Genomic DNA, 9,947 nt, shown 5'->3' with positions numbered 1-9,947 from the left:
AGGAGACTTAAGTGGGGTTAAGTGTTCTATACTTCACTTGAACTGGTTAATCTTAACACCAATACACTGTGATAATTTATGTAGGTATAAAATAATAACTTGAACAACCTTTAAAAAAGACTATAAAGAGAATTAGACTCAAAAATCCCAGATAAATAAATATGGACTTTCAAAAAATGTTCTTGTAACCTACAGGAAATCAGGGAAAGAAAAGAAAAATTAAACACATAAGCAAAAAAGAGTATACATAAATCAAAATGGCAGACTTGGGCCCTAACATATAGACAGTTTTTTTAAATGATTATGGATGGGGTGGGTGCTGTCACACATTTCTCAGAATCCTACTATTTTGTGCTGTAAGCCTTCACTTTTTAAAATGAAGGGCTGCATTCCCAGATATACCCAGAATGGTTAAAGTTACAGTTTCCCCCATGATTTTCCATTCGTTTGACTCATTACGTGGTTATAAATGTTCAAAGCCACAGACCTCAGAAACTACAGCAGTAATCAGCCAGGTACCCTTTACAATTAAACTAAAGCTATGACATTATATTCAGCAACTTCTCCAAACCAAGGCGTTCCAAACATTTCCGAATTAGATTAAGTTCTTTTTCCTATCCTACCTCTTCCTTTTAACCAACTGTGAAGACAATGTTATAATGTTACCAAGAAGAGGTTCTCCAGCATATTGTATGATAATAATGAACATTGTAGTTAGGAATGGAAAAAAAAGAATTTGAAATAAGTCCGTCTGTGGTTTAAAACCATCTCTCTTTTCTCCTTATGTCAACCTCAAGGTTTGTAAGCTAATTCTTGGAGACTTGACTCCCTTTTACATAGAAGAGAATTATATCTATTTTGAGGATTAAATAAATTTGATAAATGCGAATGTGTTTGGCATAGGTCAAGGTAAACAGTAGGTACTTAATATTAGATTTCCTCATTCCATCTCAGATTTCTATTAGGCAAGCAAATCTGGAAATCTTTAGAATAAAGCTCTACTGTACATTTTCATGTTTTCTTTTTCATTTTTGGTGAACCTGAGTACAATCCTGATACATAGATCACTTAGAGAAGAAACTATTACAGTTTTTAAACCTGCGGGTACTATCACTCATCTGTAGAGTGACCAGTTAATCTATTATCCAGTTTGCAACACCTTTGAGAATGAAAGCAGAAACTATCACTATATTACTCCAGGACATTATGGTTGCCTTGGAGAAATCAGGATGCAGAGTCATAGACGGGAAATCAGCTGTGACCTAAAAGCCGAATCACAAAGGCATCAGAGCAGCCAAAATAAAGATTCCCAAATTCTCTTGAGGGTATACGTTATATTCATGGGAAAACTCCAGTAACTCTCAGAAGAGCCAGTTTACTCTTATTTACACCAAATTTATCAATATTGCTTTCCTAATTTTTAACTCACAAGGACATTGACTATAGCAAGACACTATAACCATGAATAGAAGACAGAGCATCCCCAAAAGTATAGCATTTTAGGAGTTGTAGCAAACAGTTACAAAGCTCAATAGCAGGAAATAGCTGTGTCATAGAACAGTGCCAACTATCATGTTCATAAGGTTGACCCTGGATCATTAGAGAAAGTTTGATTCACGTTCAGGTATCATTTAAAGCCCTAATGAAGAGTGAACTCCATTTCTATCCAAACTGTTTTTTAAAATTTTGTTTTGTTTTTCAAAGGATAAATGTCTCAGTATTTGAAACTCAGCCAATCAGAAAACATAATGGTGGGCTTAGCTTGAACCCCAGCTAGGCCTGGCCTAGGATTCACAGCTATGTAATCACAACAAGAAAGCCCATGGAGAGGGACTTCAGAGCTCCTTGAGACGGACCTCCTCTAAAGAAAAGGAAAGATTTACAAGAGAAGGTGTGATACGGTCTAGCTCTGTGTCCCCACCCAAACCTCATGTTGAATTGTAACCCTCACATGTTGGGGAAGATACCTCGTGTGAGGTGATTAGATCATGGGGGCAGATCCCCCATGCTGTTCTCGTGACAGTGAGTGAGTTCCCAGATATCTGATGGTTTTATAAGGGGCTTTCCCACTTTGCTCAGCACTTCTCTCTCCTGCCACCATGTGAAGGATGTGTTTGCTTCCCCTTCCATCATGATTGTAAGTTTCCTGAGGCCTCCCCAGCCATGCAGAACTTTGAGTCAATTAAACCTCTGTTCTTTATAAATTACCCATGCTTGGTCAGTTCTTTATAGCAGCGTGAGAACAGACTAATACAAGGTGACAGGAGAGTAGCCACTGAATGAGAGAAGGGCATTTCTGAGAAATTATAGTTGTTACTGCTACCTGGTCCATTTCCTCCCTCTCCTCCTGTACTCTTCTACACCACCTCCATCTGCAATCTGTCCAAGAGGCTTGGAGAGGGTAGCCCCCAACATATGTACATTTGATAACAGCTGAAAATACTGTGTGTGAGCCACACATGAGACAGCCCAGGGACTTGGAAAGGTCTCAAAATCCCACAACAGAGAAGACAGATGACAGCCAGTAAATCCATGTACTACTTTCATGGTGGCCCCAGGCCAATGGGGCCTGAGACCCCAGATCTGAGACTTATTTGAAGATCTGGATAGCTAAGATTTTTGCTGTGCATTGTTGAGCGATCCTACTTCCCTTATTATCTACATGGATAACACTTGAAGATTTTACACACAAATTCTTTTCTGATTATAAAAAGAATGTATCTATAACTACCAATGTAAAGGTAATATCCAAGTATTAATTGTGAAGACAAGAGGGAATAAATATATGTTATATGTGCATTATAAATATAAATATATATTAATATGCATACATTTATATCTATACATATACATATACACATACACACATAGATTTATAGCTATACAGATATATAGAATATATGTTCCCTTCAGGAATGTGGGAGAATAAAGGTAGATCAAATAGCTGAAAGAAACAAAAATCTGAGAAGCTTGTTAGTGTTTTGAATATGTAACTAAAATTTTTTTATACTTGCACTTGTGTGACTGTGGGTATGTATTTGAAATTTGTTGTATCCTGCTATGGGGGAAGTTATTTGGTGAATGATATCTTTGGAGACAGAGACTCCAATAGAATTATTATAATTTAGATCAATTTAGCTTAAATTCCTCTCCTGGGGACCTTATACAAGGTTTATTTTTTTCACAAACTGTTATCTTTCTTGAATAAATTATTAAAATATCTCCCTATGTAAATTAGCTCTCATTCAAATGCTGAAAACTATTGTGTGTGTGTATGTATACACACTGGCTCTGGGATTAGTTTAAAGCATATAAAATTGACATGGAATGTGATTAATTTATATTGACCTATTAAGAGGTCATTTTGCTTATTTTTATTTTATTTATTTTTTTAAGAGACAGGATTTCTCTCTGTCACCCACGCTGAAATGGAGAGGCACCATTGTAGCTCACTGCAGCCTTGAACTGCTTAGTTCAAACGATCCTGCAATCTCAGCCTCCCAAGTAGCTGGGACTACCAGTATGTGCTAGTTTTTTTTTTTAAAGGTTTTTTGATAGATACAGGGCCTGGCTATGTTGACTGGGCTGGTCTTGAACTCCTGGTCTCAAGTGATTCTCCTGCCTCTGCCTCCCAAACAGCTGGGATTACATGCATGAGCCACCAAACTAAGCTGATAATTTAAAATAACATACATTTATTTTACTGTGAAAAATAGTAATGCACAATGTTGATACATGAGAGAAGCCCCAAAATGACACCTCTCTTCTTGTTGAGTTTTAAAATAAGATCAAAAGAACAAGGCTGGGTAAGGTGGCTCATGCCTATAATCCCAAAACTTTGAGGGGCCAAGGTAGAAAGACGGCAAGATGGCTTCAGCCCAGGAGTTCAGAACCAGCATGGGTTGGTTCTTCTCTACAAAAAATTTAAAAATTAGCTGGGGTAGTGAAGCATGCCTGTGCTCCCAGTTACTTGGGAGGCTAAGGTGGAAGGATTGTTTGGGCTCAGGAAGTCAAGGCTACAGTGAGCAGTGATCACACTGCTGCACTCCAGCCTAGGTGACAGAGCAAGAAAAAAAAAAAAAGAAGAAAAAGAAAAGAAACAGATGTAAAATTGAAATACTACCTTTACTATTGATAAAACTGATACTGGAGAAGGAAGCTTATATCTGTAGACCAGCAAGCTGCCTGATATTGGAACCAGAATTAGAGATTCCACTCCCAGCAGTGCTAGTCAAGGCCACCATCTCCACGTAGAGGTGGAAGACACATATCCTTTGTAGGGCAGTTCAGTGTCAGAAGGAAAGAAAAGTGAAGAGTTTACACTTTGTATGCCCAACTTCTCCTCCAAACTCATGGGTTTATAAGTAAAGGAGTGAACACAGTGTTATATAATCAATGTCCTTCACATGGAAAGAAACATCAGGAGAGTTTCCTAAACATGTTGTCTAGTTGTGTTTTTTATTAACCATTAACCCTTGGGTGCAGCTGCTCCATTGGGGGAAAATATCAGCAGGCTCTCAGTCTAGGTCCATGCTCCTACCTCATGGGTGCTTCTGCAATACCAACAACTCCCCCTTTGAATATCATCCTGGAACTACCAGAGAGCAGTTTTGATTTTGCCCCCAGAAGAGTGTTAAATGCATCGGAACAGTACAGTAGATAAATTAAGTCCAAAGCCACTTTCTACCCAATTCCAAAAGTTGACTGTCTCTTCTGTTTCTCATTACAAGTCCTGAGCAGCCTCCTGCGCCAGCATAGTCTATTAGAGGTTCAATATTAAGATAGTCCAACAAAAATTGTCAGCAAGCATAGAAATACGAATATAAACTCTCTTCCATTAACAGTTCACAAGAATTGTTTGAGGCCAGGAGTCTGAGACCAGACTGGGAAATACAGCAAGATCCCATCTCTACAAACAATTTTTAAAAATTACCAGGTGTGGGCCGTTGCTCTCCAACGCCAGCACCACCTCTCGCTCACTGACCTCCAGCCTAAGGAGAAGGGGGGTAAGTAAGGGGGTCTCTATACCATGGCTCTTACAAAGCAGACTGCCTGCAAATCCACCGGTGGTGAAGCACCCAGAAAGCAAGTGGCTACAAAAGCCGCCTGCAAGAGTGCGCCCTCTACCGGAAGGGTGAAGAAGCCTCATTGTTACAGGCCGGTTCTGTGGCACTCAGAAATTAGACATTATCAGAAGTCCACTGAACTTCCGATTCGCAAACTTCCCTTCCAGCATCTGGTGGAGAAATTGCTCAGGACTTTGAAACAGATCTGGACTCCAGAGCGCAGCTATTGGTGCTTTGCAGGAGGCAAGTCTGGCCTATCTGGTTGGCCTTTTTGAAGACACCAACCTGTGCACTATCCATGCCAAACGTGTAACAATTATGCCAAAAGACATCCAGCTAGCATGTTGCACACGTGGAGAATGTGCTCAAGAACCCACTATGATGGGAAACATTTCATTCTCAAAAAAAAAATTATCTTCTTGCTTTTATTGGTAGTTCTTGTGAATTTTTAATATAAATGCAGGGACGTAAAGCGTTAATGCAAGTCAAAATGTTTCAGTGAACAAGTTTCAGCAGTTCTACTTTGTAATAATTATAAATAAACCTGTTAATTTTTTTTCTGGAAAAAAATTACCAGGTTTGGTAGTGCATACATGTAGGACTGCTTGAGCTTGAGCCCAGAAGTTTGAAATCATAGTGAGCAATGATCACACCACTGCACCCCAGCCTGGCAGCAGAGCAATACTCTGTCTCAAGAAAAATAGAGTTCACAAGAGCAACTAAGCCTGCTTACAAGTTGACTCTAAAAACATTATTGTCCAATGGAATTAAAAGTCCAGAATCAGTTTCCCTTGCCATTCAGTGTTAATGTCCAAAGACATACCAATTCATAATTTGCCCCTCTCAATCTCTTATCTTGTTCAGTTTTCAGAGAGAGATTCTCCATCTTGGATAATGTGATTCTTTCAGCAGTTACAGCTTAAGCTGTCCCATACCAGAATTAGTGTAGTTCTCAAGACATAGTATTACTTCATGCTAAATCTTTCATGAACCACCCTTGGAAAAAGTTCAGAGTTAATTAGTAGTACTTAATAGCACTGGTCCCACATTTACCAAATTTAGAAAATTGCTCCATCCCCAGTCCCTAGGGCAGTTATCCCAGAACAAAATTATATTCTTCCAACTCAGTACTTAGTCTAAACCAAAGACAGTTGGCAAAGACCGCAGCAGAGATTCGGCAGCAGAGTGGAAGAAGATACTTTCTTGGTTTGAGCTGCACCAGTATGCCAGAGTTTATGCCACTTGTCCATAGGCCATGATCTGGGAGCTTAACAATAACTAGGAAATGGCTCTTGGCAAGAGTTTATTTTTGGAACCATTAACTTTTCAGATGGGGAGAGAAATACTCCCACGCATATTGTCACCTCTCAGAAAAGAGCATTTAAGATACTGCTGCTTTGAGCAAAGCCCAGAGAGCTGACCTAGGGACATTCCCAGTCTTATTTGAGTTCCGTTTCTTTCCCATCCAGTATATTCAAAACTTCCTAAATTGTTCTTTGTTCTTTGAATCCCATGTTTCTACTGTTCAAAGACATTTTAAAAAGCAAAATCATGACTCTCATATAGATAGAAAATGAGCACATGTTAAAGATGTTATGTAACCCATTAATTATGTGGAGAAACCAGGCAACTGGTTCAAAGGAGAAGTCATAGAAGTACAAATTTTTATAGACTAAGAAATGTTGATGTGAATGCTCATTTGGATGCAAAACTGGCTTCTGCATGGGCATGGGGTGGTGAGAAGATGAGGGAGTATTGTTCCTCCACCAGAAAAAATATCATTTCAAAAAAATTTCAAAATACAAAGAAAGTATTTTGATTGGTATCAGTTATTTTCCTACTTAAAGAGTTAGACAATAGCTCCCATAGAATAGAAATTAGATAACCATGAAGGGTGTATTATGCTAGTCTAGATGTGACATAGTTTCATAGTTCTCCATTGGAGCACACGTCTTCCTTCACTAGCACCCCAATATTCAACTGAACGTAGGCACCGCCAAGTTACACAGCATTCATACTCTTTTCTGGTCTGGCTTTTTCTGTCTTTGCTCATAGAGGCTGTTTCTACTATCTCTTATTGCCAGGTCAGTAGTCCTGAGAACTCTGCATTCTAATCTGGGACATCTTGAGATCACACAATGAGGAGTGATCCTTGAATCTGTGTACAAATCCTATGAATTTAAGGTTAGCTCTTTCACAGCTCACTCTTTGGTCCTGGATGCAGAATGAAATTGGAGCAGCCCATCTAGTGCTCCCTCCCAGGGTCTGGCACTCTTAACTGAAACTTCCTGCAACATACACACATGCACGCGCACACACACACACACACACACACACAAATACCCTTCAGCTGCATTGCATTTTAAAAGCACCAAAAGTGTGCTGTTTTTAAAGTATGTCCAAAGACTTTCCCCTACCCCCTTACAAATGGACTACTGCCTTAGCTTTTTCAGTATGAAGCCCTTTGAGGCCCACTAGAATCTGTCCAGAAGCCCAAGAGGCCAGAGCATTTATGCCTGTGTAATCCAAGGACAGGCAGCAGCCAGCTCAGCAAAGCCCCCACTGGGGGACAGTAGCTTTGTTGAGGAGAGGAAGGCCAGTGTCTGCTTGCTCACCAGCCCCCTCATGGCTATCTTCTGAAGGCAACTGTGGACCCCATGCATTTGTCGGGTCTGTCTTCATAAAGACAGCTATTGGCCTGTGGATAAAGCCTTCATAAACAGCAGTAATCAGCAAGTTCAAAATACCACATAGCCCAAGGGATAGAGCCTCTGACCTAGGCTGCAAACAGTGCAAAGCTAACTGCACAGCTGTTCAGACTGATTGCATCAAACCACCAAAGTCACGAAGACAATAAAAAGCGTTGTCCATTAAGCATGTCATATCATCAGCTACGAGATATATCCCAATTAGAAAGCAGTTAAAAATGAAAGAGAAAAATGTGAGTCTTAGAATCAATTAAGTATAGCAGTAATAGTAACAATAGCCAAAATGTGGGTGTAGTTACTATATGGCAGGCACTGTTTAAACCTTTGCTTGTATTGCCTTATTTAATTCTCACAACAGCTTTATGAAAGCAGGCATTATTAATAGAATCCCCATTTACAGAAAAAAATGGAAGTAGAGTGAGATTAGAAATTAGTCCAGGGCCACCTGGGTATTAGATAGTGGAGACAGTCAGTCTGAGTATGAATGTCTACACTTACATTCTAGCATCAACCACCACACTCAGCCTTGATCTACTTTTTGTTGCAACCATTCTATACCCCAAAGAGGATGCAACATTCCTGGAGGTACTGTAATACCAGGTCAACGGGTGGAGTGGGGCAAGTTACTAGTCCATCTCCTAGCTCCAAAAATCCATTCAATATATTATCCTCCGATAGAGGATGTATCAGATATTAAACTGATATAAATAGATACTACACTTGATCTTACCCAGGCGGAGAAGTGGTAAAAATAAATTTTCTATGAGACTTTTAATAATCAATGTTTTTGAAGTGATTGTTTTTACAGGAACCAAATGGAACTATTAATAATTATCATCCCGTCCAACACTCCAGAACAGCCCTACAATGGGTCCTTTGAACTCCAAGATTGTTGGGAATCCCAGTCAGTTCTTTCCTTGCTTTGCCCCTTTATGGGGTTAATCCACGCCTTCCCATGGTTTGCAACATTTCCACATGCTGGTAAAGAAGGCCATGCAGTAGTAGTGTGTTTCTTGTGTGCCTGTCTTAGACCCTGAGCACTGTCACATGATACCACTGAATTCTTGCAATAAATGATCCCAGACCCCTTGAGACACCATATGGCAAGCAACCAGATATCACACAAGTATGACTTGTATTTCTGGGTAAGCAGCAGTCTCAGAGGACTAAGCTTTTCCTAGGCCTTGAAACCCTTGCAGCTGCCAGTAGCTGGATGAAATGCGCATCTCCAGGTGGAAGAATGGTCATCAGCCCACCCCAGAGAGAGCCTGACACTTGAGAATACAAGTGGGGCTTAAAGAATGTGCAAAACAAACTCGTAGACCTTGTTGGTACTAATGACATCAGCTATTCACACACAGCAAACCCAGACAAATGGAATGCAGATAACTACGTATTGCACGAACAAATTAAAAGAAATATGCTTTGATTTTTTTTTCCCTTTAAATCCATACAGAAGGAAATAGGTGTTCAGGGTGTGGTGGCTCATGCTTATAATCCCAGCACTTTAGGAGGCCGAGGCGGGCAGCTCACATGAGGTCAGGAGTTCGAGACCAGACTGAAAAATTAACTGGGCGTGGTGGTACACACCTGTTGTCCCAGCTAATCAAGAGGGTGAGGCAGTAGGATCGCTTGAACCTGGGAGGCTGAGGTTGCAATGAGCCAAGATCACGCCACTGCACTCCAGCCTGGGTGATGGAGTGAGACTCCATCTCAAAAAAGAGAAGGAGAGGTGTGGTGCCTTACACTGCCAGGGCCTCCAAAGACCTCATATATAATTGGGAATATATAATATAGAAATAAACTTGTGGCTGGTATAGATTTTCTCAAACTAGGTGGGGCAGGCTTGGCTGCATTCTCAGGGACTTGGAAATTTTGTGAGGAATTTTAAATGTTAATTTTTCATTTTAAAGATAGTACAAAAATAACTTCACCTGTTATAAAGATTATTTGCACTGACAATTCATATTTGAAAAACTTTGCTTGTAGAATAAGACTTTTGTTCCATAAAGTAGTATTTTTCCCACTGAAGTAAGTAGACATAGTTTTGAGACTTCATGAAATTTTTTTCCCTTTACAAGGTTAATATAGCTCCTAGATTTAAGAAACATTGGTCTGGGACATTTTTAAAAATTGAAAAATGTAAGAAATAATTGTAGTTTGGTATTAGTCC

The 9,947-nt window shown here is 39.8% G+C and overlaps 1 non-coding gene and 1 pseudogene across 1 annotated transcript; one reads left to right on the top strand and one right to left on the bottom strand.

Moving 5' to 3' along the window:
* Nucleotides 1–5,029: 5,029 nt before the first annotated feature.
* LOC116470524 (histone H3.3C-like) lies at nucleotides 5,030–5,501 on the top strand (annotated as a pseudogene).
* A 2,836-nt stretch (nucleotides 5,502–8,337) lies between these two features.
* On the bottom strand, nucleotides 8,338–8,521 carry LOC116472132 (U2 spliceosomal RNA). Its single transcript, XR_004249033.1, has one exon. It is a non-coding gene; the product is annotated as a U2 spliceosomal RNA (small nuclear RNA).
* Between the last annotated feature and the right edge of the window lie 1,426 nt (nucleotides 8,522–9,947).

The sequence above is a fragment of the Hylobates moloch genome, unplaced genomic scaffold (genome assembly GCF_009828535.3).
Source record: "Hylobates moloch isolate HMO894 unplaced genomic scaffold, HMol_V3 SCAFFOLD_6, whole genome shotgun sequence".
NCBI classification, from domain to species: domain Eukaryota; kingdom Metazoa; phylum Chordata; class Mammalia; order Primates; family Hylobatidae; genus Hylobates; species Hylobates moloch.
This window is presented reverse-complemented; position numbering and strand designations above follow the sequence as displayed.